Source organism: Hoplias malabaricus, chromosome 4 (assembly GCF_029633855.1).
Source record: "Hoplias malabaricus isolate fHopMal1 chromosome 4, fHopMal1.hap1, whole genome shotgun sequence".
NCBI classification, from domain to species: domain Eukaryota; kingdom Metazoa; phylum Chordata; class Actinopteri; order Characiformes; family Erythrinidae; genus Hoplias; species Hoplias malabaricus.
Genome location: NC_089803.1, coordinates 10,735,814 through 10,750,485, shown reverse-complemented (window position 1 = coordinate 10,750,485; position 14,672 = coordinate 10,735,814).

The following is a 14,672-nucleotide window of genomic DNA, read 5'->3' as shown; positions in this document are numbered from 1 at the left end:
TAGAAGTAAGAATGTGTGTGAGTGCTATTGCCCAGTGGTATGATTTGGCAGCATGGACAGCTCCACATTCTCGGGATGAGACAGTGTGAGCACATGATTTAGTGTGGGTCTTCTTGCTAGAGTGTGTACTAGGTATATGAGACACTACTGGGAACAAAACCTATTTAGACACACTCAGTGTGCCCAGCTTGTCATGGACCACGTGGCCGTATCTGCTTGCCTTTTTTAATGCTTTGCTGATATCAAACTGAAAATGGGCAAAAAAAGTATACTTTCTCAATTTCAAGTTCGGCATCAGGGGCCAGAAATTAAGGACAGCTGTGAAGGAGTTATCAGAAACAGCTGAAAGGTCTAGTCTGTGGTTGTGGACAAGGAGAATGCAGACTAGTTGGGGAAATGCACTGTAGAGGTGCTGCTGTGGTGGTTGGTGATGTAGCACGTGAAGATCACATGGAACTGGTGGCACTGAGCATGCATTAACGGTGCCAGTGGGGTTGGTACCACCTTAGCCCTCAGGGAGGCCAGTGTGGATTTATGTTTGTTGACTGTTAAGGTAAAGATGGAAAAGTAGGACTGCATAGCTGGCTTGGACAGGGGTGGGTCTGGGATCCCAGACTTCACTGTTGAGCCTTCTGGAGGTGTTGTGGAACACTGGTGTTCAGTGGAACACTGGTGTTCAGTGAAACACTGACGAGGGGAGGTGCCTATCTGATGACCCCTGTGAAGAGCTAGTGATGCAGTGGTTGGTTTGGGTTCTCATGTGATGGGCTCAATGAGCAACCGCAGATGTTAAGGTGAACTGGTTGCTGATTGGAGCATAAATGGCCACAGCAAGCACAGTTAGGAAGAGAGTGGGGTGGGCCCTATGTGAAGGTCTAATGGATTGGTATAGGATATTTTTCATCTTATCTTGTGTATGATTATTATTACAACATTAAAATGTTTTGTAAAGCACTTTGAGCTGCATTCTTGATGCATGAAAACCCTCCTCAATAGACTATTCTCCATTGGTAAACTGGTTCAAATCATACCTCTCCAGCTGCATTCAGTACATCCAGCTTAAAACTTTCACGTCCCACCCTTCTTCTGTCACTTCAGGTGTGCCCCAGGGCTCCGTCCTGGGGCCCCTCCTCTTCATCATTTATCTTCTTCCCCTTTTCCATATTTTTCATAAGTACAACATCATTCAACTTTTCATACAACATTTCCACTGTTACGCGGATGACACCCAGCTCTACCTTGCCTGTAAGCCCACTTCAAACCTCCCTCCCCTCCCTTACTGACTGCTTAGCGGAAATAAAATCTTGGCTTTCCTCAAATTTACTTAAACTCAACAGCGATAAAACTGAGGTTCTTCTCATTGGTACTAAATCAACATTATCCAAAACTGACAGCTTTTCTTTTAACATTGACAACTGTTCTGTTCACCTCTCCCTACAAGTAAAGAGTCTGGGTGTCATCCTCGACAGTACACTTTCTTTTCAATCTCACATCAATAACAACACCGGTCTGCCTATTTTCATCTCCGTAACATCAAGCGTCTCCGCCCCCCCTTACTCCCCATACCACTGCCATCCTTGTCCACAGTCTTGTCACCTCCCGCCTTAATTACTGCAACTCCCTCCTTTTTGGCATTACCCACAAATCTCTCCATAAGCTTCAACTAGTCCAGAACTCAGCTACCCGTATCATCACTAGAACCCCCTCCATCCACCACATCACTCCTGTTTTGCAACAGCTCCACTGGCTTCCGGTCAGGTTACGCATTGATTACAAGATCTTTCTGTTAACATTCAAGGCCATCCACAATCTGTCTCCACCGTATCTTTCCAATCTCCTCCATGTTGTAACTCCCTCTCGCACCCTCAGGTCCTCCTCCTCCATTCACTTGACTGTTCCCCCTACCTGTCTCACTTGCATGGGAAGTAGAGCTTTCAGCCGCTCTGCTCCCCAGCTTTGGAACACTTTACCCCTCGACATATGGAACATAAACTCACTCACACAATTCAAGTCTTCACACAAAACCCACCTGTTCAAGATTGCCTTTTCTTTAAAATGACTCATTGTTTATTTTTTCCAATACTGTATACTGTGTTTTTCGGTATTATTTATGTTTATTGTTTACTTTGTACCCTTTGTAAGGTGTCCTTGAGTGACAGAAAGGCGCCTATGAAATAAAATGTATTATTATTATTATTATTATTAAATGTTTATTATTCCATTATTAATAAAAGTTCAACATTATTGTATTGCGTTTATACAGTTTACAAAATGCTTTCTATAAAATAATAAACACATTAAAATGTAATTCAAATAAAACAGAATGCTATTTAAATAAACACTCTTCTGGGATACTTTAGTAAAGGCAGTTAACTGTTGTGTACAGAGCCAAAAACTCAAACCATCATCTGTGTGCATGTACAGACAAATGCTTCTTTAAATGAGGGTTTAAAATGGTTTGATTATTATTAAGAACAAGAGGATGCTTTTTTTTATTAAGAGTGTAAAGTTAAACTAAACCCAAGGTTAAACATAAATCATAATAACTAAATACCAACAGAAACTGACTCTATTCACCTCTTCACCACATCACAGAATTTACAGAGACCAGTATTTCACATATTCAGATACAAAGAGCAAAGCAGAACAATAACATTAACAATATCCCAATTAAATACTGTGTTTAACAAATGTGTTTGAGATTCAGGTTCTAGGATTATTAGCATTTAGCATCATGGCATTAGGCTCATGTGCAGCTGCTATAGAGCATCCCAGTTAATTAAAAGAGATCATACAAACATCATCCACAATGCATCTTAAAGAAGCTTAATTCACTTGGTCGTGAAGGGTGTCCAAAAGATTATGGACAAACATTATACAGTGCAACAAGACAGGAACAACAATGAGAAAAGTGCAACACAAACAGACCACACTAGAGGTCAGTGAAGGAGCAGAAATACCCAGAATGTAGAGAGAATGAGACAACCTTTAGTATCAGGATTAAATATTCGGCTTGTTCCTGTATAAAAAAAAAGTAAAAGATATCACTTAGACATCACTCAGGCTCCAGAGCTTCTCCAAACACCTGCAGTAATGTAATGGCGCTGAAGTCTTTCAAATTAAAGCCAGAAAGTCCAGCAGACACCAGCATCAGTTTAAAAACATTTATAAATATAAGGGAAGGAAAACTACAACAACAACAATTTTTGCAATGTTGCCTGTTTGGTGTTAACCGATGTGTCTTTGATGATTTTATTACACAAACAAACACAGACATAATTTACAGGAGCTTAAAAAGTAATCAGTCATTTTCTCAAGCAATTCTACTTTTATTTAAGAAACAGACATAACACTATCATCTACAGGCCTGGATGTGTCAGAATCTGTACTAAAGCAACTTGAAAACATGGTAACCCCATGAGGTTGGCCCATATATCTACCGTGGTGTATACACTGAATGATTTAGGGTCTACAAAGGAATTTAATTCTTCATCTCCTGTTAAATTAATGTAAAATAATCATAAATAATCACTTGTATTTAAAAGAGTGTATTGCTACTTTTTTTGGGCAGTAAAAACTGTCTTTGAGTCTGTATCCTGTCTGTTGAGGAATCAGAACAACCAGAAGAAACACAACACTCTCAACCAAGACCAAAAAGTGCCAAAAGTGCAGGATAAAATAGAGCTTTACTAAAATGCCTCCCTCACTCAGACCACTGTTTGTCAGCTTGTTAAAACCTCTCTGTAATGCATATCTACCTGCTATAATGCTTTATTGAAAAAGACATATTCCACAGTAGTGTAGACATCATCAGCCGTGCCCCAGTCCTCTGTTCAAACATGAAGAACAGCAGAGTTATCCACAGAACTGATCCAGACAGCAGTGGTAGCTCAGTAAAATGAAGCTAAAGCACAGAGGATACTCACCTTCCTTCTGTGAACCACACATCCTGTAGAAAAGAGAAGCCAGTGCTAGCGCCGACACCACAATCCCCAGGAGAACGAGTCCAATCCAGAGCCCTGGAACTTGAATAAAGGCATAGACATAAAAACTGGTGAAGTCAGGGTGGCTTATGAATGCGTATCAAGCCGGACACCACCACCCCCGTTGGATAAATGAATATCAGAAAAGGGTGGAGATGGGGTGGAGGTATGAGCAAGTTTTTTTAAAACAGGAGACTTGGTGGGTTTAATAATTGCCGAACATAGGCCGAAATTACGTGAATTTGCGGGCTATATTTAGGGCTGAGAGGAGGAGTTTGGGCATGGTCCTACCCCCAAAATTATGTTATTACATAACTTCAATTAGTGAGTAGGCATGATGGTTGTTTGGTCGAGAGTTGCGCCGTTGGGTTGGTTTACTCTCTTTTATTCTGTAACATCAACATGGTCCTGGAAATATCACCTATTAATTTTATTCTGAGGTTTCTCACACTGCTAGTCAAGTCATTCTACAGGTCTCTATCTGAATGATAGGGTCATGCTCAGCTGTATAAACATTTCTCCAGTCTCTGCCCTGGTAAAATGTCTCTACTGCATTAGTCTATTTGACAGGTAACTTGCGAACTTTAATAAAAATGTTAAGAAACTCTTGACTTGTTCACTGAAGAGTCTTGTGAAGCTCCAAACACAATAGTGCCTCTCTCACTGCTCCCAAGGGTCGCCCTCTAAAAAACTTGCCCATGCAACTTCAGAACCAGAGGGTTGGAGATCGATTGCAAAAAATGTGCAACACTTTATGGCACATAATTCATTCGGTTTTCCTGGTATGGACATTATGGCAGACAGAGCAAGGAGAAGAGAGACAGAGAGTGAATGAGAGTGACTGTTTACCCGGTAGAGTGAGCTGAAACAGATATGAGGACAGTAAGTATACTTACTCATTGGACTAGTAAGTATCTTGCTGCATGTTCTTGATGTGATGCTGTGTTAGTGATATGTTTTGTTGATGAAAGTGTTATAATCCGGTTTTGAAATTACTGAGTGGTGAGCCAGAGTTTGGATTTAAGAGATTTGTTTTTAGTATTGTGAACATGCATTACACTTAGAGGGAGCTCAGGAGACAACAAAGCCACTTCTTACATAGAATTCTTTAATTTCCTTATTTTTTTTAACTCATGGTTTTAACTCGTAATATTCAAATTTGCATCAACACTCACCAAAGCTCTAAAGGCTACAATTAAACATGCATATTTTAGAAATTACATAAGCCCTAAGTTCCCTATGATATATATTATTTTTACATAAAAATATTTGCTGCATCACTTGTACAATTTTAACCACCAAAGAAATGTTTTTCTTCATAAAAATTAAACTTCAGGCTCTGTTTATGGCATTAATGTCTACAGGGGCAAGAAAGGAATTTGGCGAAGCCTAAAGCAAGTGACACAATTAAGTATCAACCTTTGATTTCCTTTCTGAATCCCTTTGAGAATCTTAAACCACGAAATATGTTTCCTTAATTCTCATTTATTTATAAAAGTATTCATTCATTCATTGTCTGTAACCGCTTATCCAATTCAGGGTCGCGGTGGGTCCAGAGCCTACCTGGAATCATTGGGCGCAAAGCAGGAACACACCCTGGAGGGGGCGCCAGTCCTTCACAGGGCAACACAGACACATACACACATTCACTCACACACTCACACCTACGGACACTTTTGAGTCGCCAATCCACCTACCAACGTGTGTTTTTGGACTGTGAGAGGAAACCGGAGCACCCGGAGGAAACCCACACAGACAGGGAGAACACACCACACTCCTCACAGACAGTCACCCGGAGCGGGAAACAAACCCACAACCTCCAGGTCCCTGGAGCTGTCTGACTGCAACACTACCTGCTGCACCACCGTGCCGCCCTATAAAAATATTTTATTATAATATTTTTTCTGATGGTATATTTTTGTGCAAAAATAATTGTAGTTCAAAAATAGAATTATAATTATGTGATTAAAATTGACATTTTAACTATGAAAAACAGCATATGTAGTATTTAGTAATTGTGTAACACCTTGTGTTTAGTCTGAATTATATTACTTTGTGTTAACATATGATCTTTCCTATTTCATCTCAATTAATCTTTCTCAAATGGTATCAGTCTGTTCCAGGTAATCTTGAAACACCAGTGTGCATTGTGATAATCTACTGTATCTGAAAATTCTATAATTAATATTGTTTTGGTCATAATTGCAAAAGAATGATGTTAAGATTTTGATAATTCACTCTTCAGTAAGAATTTATTTGTCATGTCAAAATGTCATAAATGATGATGTCACCACTTCAGGGAGGTTATAGACTGAAAACCCTCTGAAAACATCCAGTTATATTGGGGAATGAGTGATGGTTTGTAATCCTTCAGTCCCTCAAGACTGAAGGGACTAAAAATCAGGCTTTTAACACACTTCTAAGGCATTGGAAAATTAGGAAGTTTTAGTTCAGCCCAGTAGCGCTTGATTCAACACCCTGGGCAAGAAAAACACTTCTCCCTGAAACTGAAACCCTGAAAGTTGTGGAACAAGAGCTTAAGGCCCCAATCTGCAGCCCAAGACAGAGATCACCAAAGGACACAGATCCAGCACAGGGGAACACCACAAACTACTTCAGAGTGGTTGCCCCATTACAGAATTTAGGGTAGTTATCATAGAGGAATTGCCACATGTTAGTAATCTCTCTCCTTGCTCATGTATTAGTACATTTCATTAATTGATAAACCAACTGTGGTAATAAAACCAGTCATTGGTTATTTATTTGTGTGTGCAATATTTTTGTACAGAATTCTTCCTTTCTGATCAGATTCAATTTTAGGGCCAAGAACGCTTCAGTGGATCAATCATGGGGTTTTTCAACAAAACACAGGAATGGAAGGGACAGCAATCGCGGCACCCAGGCAATTAGTGTAGGGATGGCAGGCAGTAGCTGCTGAACTGTGACAGCCACTAACATGCACCAAACACTGATGAATAAAACAGGCTCCCCCTGGCAGTGATCACAGCAGATAACAGCAGAGAAGGAAACACCACCACACTCAGATATACATAGATGATTACAAATCAAACCAAAAAGACAATTAAAACATGAGCAAGACACAGCAGTCAAACAGAGGGATGCCAGCACCTTCAGCAGATCAATCATAAAAAAAGTATACTAAAAAAAATAATAATAAAAAATAATTTATTATAACTAATTATTCTACATTTATTAAATTGCACCCAATGTGGGCCCATGAACAAAATCTATGACTTAGGCACACTAATATGTTTAGGTGCACTCTTTTTTGCTTCAGTGATAAGAGTGGACACCCCTGCATGCCCTGTGTTAGTAACACTCACCTCAAAGCTGGGTTCTACATTCCTCCCTTTCTAATTATTTCCTAATAGGGTTTGAAAGTCAGCAATGGTTGTCATATTCACTGTTATTTTGTGATCTTATGATAAGTTTGAACATGTTTTTCATTTATGATATAATTAGGCTGCCGTCGTGCTCCTATCAGCTGCACTGGTTCACTGTTCATTTGCATGGAAGCATAGCACACACCCATTTGAGGGGCTTAAGTTAAATCACTGCATGTGAAATTCCATGATAGATGAGTTTGCTCTGAACCGGAAATTCCAACCTTTGATTGCAATGCTTTGACTATATATATATATATATATATATATATATATATATTTTTTTTTTTTTACCTCTGTAATACAACTTGTTAAAAACGTGTTTATCAATGCACACAGGGTTTGTGAGCAGTGTTGATTAACCTTTGCTATAACAGTGAGACCATGAATCCCAGCTCATGTAAAACATTGTTGTTGAATTCATTTTATAGTGGGAAGCAGCCCATCATTAAGCTCCTCCTCTCGAATGAGCTCTTGTTTGGGCTTCATTTAAACCACTTAAGTCCAGACACTGGATAATACACACAGTGTATGACAGTGTTAAAGAACAGGGACCTAAAATTCACACTCCTCTCTGTGTTTTGCCTTTAATAAAGTATCAGCACTGACTCAGATGTCCTTGTGTCTGACTTGTGCTATTGAAACTAAAGTCAATATCTGGTACCCCTTGTTGTATGACTTGTGGTAATTGACATCTGGTGCACTTGTTTATGACTTGTGTTATTGCAAGTTGATTAAAAGCAGTTTGTTTTTCCTATGGCGTACTGAGATGTATGTTTATTGTATTTTTTATTTCCTCACTCACCCATAAGTCTTCATAAAAGCGGTATTGGTTGAGGTGAAATAAATACATATCTAATTAATAATTATATAGCATTATATCACACACAAACCTCTGTCACCAAGCATCAGTGGGATGACCCCCTGAGTCAGAGGGACTTGGTTTTAGCCAGCTCAGCTGGAGCCACGGTGCCAGAATATACAGCCATGGTCCTCCACTTAATCGAGGGACCTAACGACAAGGCCTTAATCAAGGTAGCAGACTAAATGGCTACAGTAGCAATAGGACATCCTAGAGCCTCCCACACCAAGCTAAAACAAACCCAAGACCAGCTTGGAGAAGCCGCCTTGACATGCTTATAAAGGGAATTTGAAAACAGGTTTTACAGGACACACTCAAGGAACTTAACACTCCATCACTGTCCAGGATATAGACAACCAGTGTGAGCCAGAAGATGGAGACCATGACCTCCTTGTCTAGGCACAAAAAGAAACAATGCAAACAAACAGAAGCAGAACTTACAGCATGTCAGAGACAGAAGGCAAGCTAAGTAATACTAAAGTAAAGCTGGAGGAGGCATGCTTACAGTGGTTAATCACCACCAGAGATCTACTGATATTAATAGGGAGCTGCAGACTCCAATGTCAAGAGGTAAGCCCGAGTCACCTTTCCAAGTATTAGCTACCCCTAAACCAGCTTCTTCCCAAAGACATCTGAACTAGGTTCTCTCAGTCTAGTCATATGTGTCCTCAACAAATCACCAGACACCTTCCTATAGGGACCTGAATAGAATTACCATATAACACACTTCAAGTGGCTCAAATGAAATCTTTCCCTATATAAAAGATATTCTATTTGCAAAGGTTCCGGTGGCAGTGCACCAGAAGGATGAGAAATTGATGCTGTTTTGGCTTGTTTTAACTGATTATTTTTCAGTAAACAGTAACCAAAGAGGTCCTTTTGTGTCCAGAAGTGGCAATAAATTGATCAGATTTAGTTTTAAATCTTGCTGACTTTCCAGTTAAACTGCTGCCTGTTAAATTCCACATTGATTACAAAATTCTGATTGTTTGAGTTGAGTTTCTAGTTATGTTCCTCTTTTTTCAACTTAGTCCTTCATGCTTTTTGTGCTTCTTTGTTGTCTCTTGTACTCATTTTAAGTCTCTGTGATTGTTGTTGTTTACATGCCTTGTCTGTGTCCTAGTTTAGATGTTGACTTCTGTACTTGTTCATAGTTAACTGTGTTATGTTTTCCCTGACTTTACATAGTACTCCTGTGTCTCCCTCTCCCATGAGTTTGATTTCTCTTCATTTAGATAATAGTCCCCTTTTAACCTTGTGTCTTTATTTATTGCTTATGTTTCTTTAGCGAGAAAAGAGAGATTTCACACAAGTGTATTCTGTCTGTTTCAGGACAAGCTGAGCTGCACTACCAGTTCTGCTTTGTGCTTTACATTATATGATGAAGTCACATGGGGAAGTTTAAACATAAGAAGAAGGGGTGCAATGATTATTTATGCTCCCTCTCTGAAAGGAGGTAATGGAACTACGTACACATATGTCTTTATTGGCCTGAGAAACTTGGAATAACAGGGTGTGTTAGGAGAGGGAGGGATGCAATTCAACTTCATATTGAAAGACAACATGCAGTATAGTGTCGGAATTCTGTGTAATTGCCATTAATGTGTCTTTATAAAATAAACATAACTTAGAGAAAACAATGTTCTATTTGTACTCACCTTTTGTTTGTTTTCCTCCTGATGTAGAGCCACATTTATCCTGACCTCCCTCCTGATCTGAACCTGCAGGTGCAACACCAATGGACACGCTCATAAACAACCAGATAATATAAGCACCATATAATATCTAATGAGCAACAGATAGTGACAGTTGAGCATAGGAAACTCTCAAGTGAGCACCATATAGTACTAAGTATTGTCTGTATTTCTGTATTAAAATATTAAAATATTGTCTGTATTTCTTCCAGTGTTTTCATTTTAACTTAGATGTAATGACAATGAACCTGGTGGACGGCCATGTTGAAAGAATGATTTAGTACAGACAATCTTACACATCCAGGCCACTAGGTGTCAGTATAAGGGATGATTCACAACATAAAGAAGAATCACTGGAGAAAAATGGCTGATCTTTAACAGAAATTTAGGGTGTAGTTAGTTACCTGAGACGACAGTGAGACACACCACTGCAGTGTTGTTACAGTAGTATAACCCACTGTGGAAGAATGAGACGTATCGGATCATCAGAGACATGTCTTCAACAATATTGTAAACTTTATGTGGATCTTTCTCATGTTTGGTTACAAAACCTGTACTGTTTATTGTGAGAATATTTTCTCTTCTTCCGTCTCTTTCTCTGCTCCAGGTCACTGGGGCGACTCTGAGCTCTCCACACTGCAGAGTGACATCGCTGCCATTCCTTACTCTTTCATTTTGAATACCTGTCGAGGGGGGAATTAAAAAATGTGATTTATACAGTGTACTTCAGACATACTACATACAAAACAGGCACAAAAAAATAATACATATTTCATAAACTGTATTTCTATTCCACATTTGTGTGTCTGAAACTGTCCGTGTGTGTGTGTGGAACTGTTAACAGGTGTGTGTCAAATTGTCCACAGGTGTGAAAAGTGAAAAAAATATAGTGTTTCCATTTGCCTCACAATACAGCTACAGCACTGAGGCTCTAGAATATGAGATCCCCCAGCTTAAGCGTATTCTTGACAGGAAGCAAACTAGTGGCTTGGAAACACCAATTAGATTAATAGAGCTCTCAGTTTCCTTGAGACATATAGAGAGGTCTTCCACAAGATGTTTGAACTTTGCAAAATTGCACTTGCATTACCATTTGAACGCATATTCTCTGTGCTAAAGTTAATCAACACTGTCTTGAGACATACAATGAGTGATGAGTGATTGAGCAATTTGCTGGTGTTAAGTGTGGAGTCAGGAAGGGCTAAGGCCATAAATCATGATAAGTTTTTGGATGTGTTTACTTCTTGTACATCATCAGTCTTGTCGCTTGTTTGGTTTTGTTTTCCATTTTTGGACATAGCCTGTAATATATTTGTTTATAAAACACACAGTAAAGTTCAATAAATCTGTTCTGAAAATAACTGGAGGCCTCTGTGTGATGTTTTTAAACTTTTTTTCTTGTTTTCAGTAATTTATTTGTTCTTTGCGATTAATGTATCCACTCAAATTAAATCTGTATTTTTGTCTTTTTAACCCCCTGGAGTCTGAGGGGTTTTCAGACACTCTGGTGTAGTCTGACATGCCTTGATTGTTTTACAAATTGTACGCATCTGAGAAAAAATCATTTCAAAGTGTTACACATGCATTTTTCAGAACTATCTCTGCAACAACAGTGTTGAATCAGTAAGAGTGTCATACATCTATATTTTGATTAAATTTACTCTAAACTTAGACTTTGCAAAAACCTATTTTCAGAAGTGCTGATATACTGTGAAAAAACACATTCTAAACATTTCTCACCGGGACCTTTGAGGTCAAAACTTTGTGAACACGGGTCTTGGCAACACACTGCTGATTCTACTTTTCATAAATTGTATGTAATTTTATACTTAGGACATAACAAATGTGAGGTGACACTCTGTTTTTCACAGTCACTGGCTCCTACATTGCATATGTATGAAGATAGGTGCGAAAACCGAGGTGCGAGGTCCCCACCCCACTGACTAATGAATGGCCCATTAGCTGTCACTGCCACAGCTGTCAAAAGAGAAGAGACCAGAGGCAGAGTTTATCACAGTTTATTTCAAAAAAAGAGAACTAAACAAGCAATAAAAACAAAAAAATAAATAACTGGCATGAATTAAAATAAATGGAAAATGTGTTCACATGTAAAGATAGTGATAATATACTAAAGATAGTCATACTGTATATACTTGTGTGTGTATATATGTTTGAGTCAGTTCAACAAAAGATGCCAGTCTCTAAAACAGTTTCTGTCTGGCTGCATGCAAAGGTAGACATCACACTGTTCACACTTCCATGGGGTTTTTGCATACCACACAGCTGTTCAACAAGGCCTTCCATGAATGCCTTGTGGGTCAGGCTGTCCTGTTGCATAAGTTGTTGTGGAGAATGTAGGCATTGGTAGCAGCAATGTCCAAGAAGTGAAGAAACAGTTTTCTGTACCACTTCAAAGTTTTGTGCTGAGTTGTGTAATGCAAAATGCTAAACTTGCAGAGCAGATGTGGAAGGACCATGTGTTTACACGTTGGTGGTTGCAGACTTGGTTGACGCCGTTGTCTTTGCTTGGAGTATTTTCCACATTTCTGAAAGAAAAATAATAAGAAATGTGAGCTTCTGAGCAGTTACAAAGATGATCTATACATGCCAACAGTCATTACAACTAATAATTACTTGTATTTCAAATACAGTACTTACATATGACCTATGTATAGCAGTACATAGCATAACAAGCTACATAGGATGACACTATTACATTCACACAGGCCATTTACACATGACATTACCACACTAGGCTAAACATATACAGCCATAAGCCACACTTATGGTACTGGAGCCTCGCATGGTAATGTTAGCACTCTCAGCATGCACTCAGATTAGCAACAGGCTACACTTGAATGTCCCGTTTACACAACAGCAGGTTTTTTTACATTAATTTATGCTTTCATATACAAAGGAATACTTATTTAATTTATTCTTTATTTTAATTTATCCGGAATTCGCGGAGTGTACACAGTGAGCGCGAAGCGTGGGTTTGTTTCATTTGAAAGGAAATATTTCACTTACCCTTCACAAAAATCCTCCTTCGGATCAATCCGCATCTCAAAATAAATCTTTCTTCGTCACTGTCCTCCCCGCTTTCGTCAGATGAGCTGAAATCCTCTTCATTTTCCAGAACAAAGCTCTCCTCCGCAGTGGCTCCAGCTCCCGTGAGTGCGACATGACGAAGCTCCACGTAAACAATTCCGCGACGTGCTCTTGTTTGTGACAAGCGAATGGGCGTTTTCATGCAAATTATCAGCCAATGATCCTCCACTAGCAGCTGCCGAATTACCATAGTGTCAACATATGAATGGCAGAACGCGTCTATGGGCGGAACAAAAAAGCTTGTGCCTCAAAAATGTGCCGGTTGTTGTTTACGCTTCTCTCACAAGAATATAAATATATATATCGTTTCATCCTATATATAGTTGGAAAGTAGACCCTTCAAGGTTTCCGAGGTATGTTGTATTTTTTTTAGGATAAAATCTCGCAGAGTTATATACGTGTTTATGTGGAATTTCAATTTTATGCCGCCGGCGGCATAGCCGACCTCTTAAAATAGGATAACTCTTTGAAGAACGATGACTCACCTAATATATGTAAATACGAATACATAACACAATGTTGTTGTACTGTAAAATGTTAATAGTGTCATATTAGTCTATGCACATCAGGTAATTATTTATTAAATAATCTATATACTGCAATAGATATCCTAAAATTTAGTTTTTGTTTTACAGACAGTCACCCGGAGGAAACCCACGCAGACACAGGGAGAACACACCACACTCCTCACAGACAGTCACCTGGAGGAAACCCACGCAGACACAGGGAGAACACACCACACTCCTCACAGACAGTCACCCAGAGGAAACCCACGCAGACACAGGGAGAACACACCACACTCCTCACAGACAGTTACCCGGAGGAAACCCACGCAGACACAGGGAGAACACACCACACTCCTCACAGACAGTCACCCGGAGGAAACCCACACAGACACAGAGAGAACACACCACACTCCTCACAGACAGTCACCCGGAGGAAACCCACGCAGACACAGGGAGAACACACCACACTCCTCACAGACAGTCACCCAGAGGAAACCCACGCAGACACAGGGAGAACACACCACACTCCTCACAGACAGTCACCCGGAGGAAACCCACACAGACACAGAGAGAACACACCACACTCCTCACAGACAGTCACCCGGAGGAAACCCACACAGACACAGAGAGAACACACCACACTCCTCACAGACAGTCACCCGGAGGAAACCCCACAATCCTCACAGACAGTCACCCGGAGGAAACCCACGCAGACACAGGGAGAACACACCACACTCCTTCACCTGGAGCGGGACTCGAATCCACAACCTCCAGGACCCTGGAGCTGTGAAAAAGACACTACCTGCTGCACCACCCAGATCAGGACCATCTCTGCTTTTTTTTTTATGTCAGTGTCCTTTAGTGAGGGCTACAGTTAGTGAATTAGGAGAGAATTAAGATAAACTTACCTCCAATAACAGCAGGTAAAATACCACAGAGGAACAGGGGAGTCAGAAAGTGGAGGATCTTCATCTTTTTAATTGTTTTAATCAACTGTCCACTGAACTATTCAGAAATAAACTTTCACTTTAGAGTTCTGTTGCACACACAAACATGTGACCAGTTTACATTTCTCTGTGGTTTAAAAAGGAACTAGAGAGAGAGAGAGAGAAAAT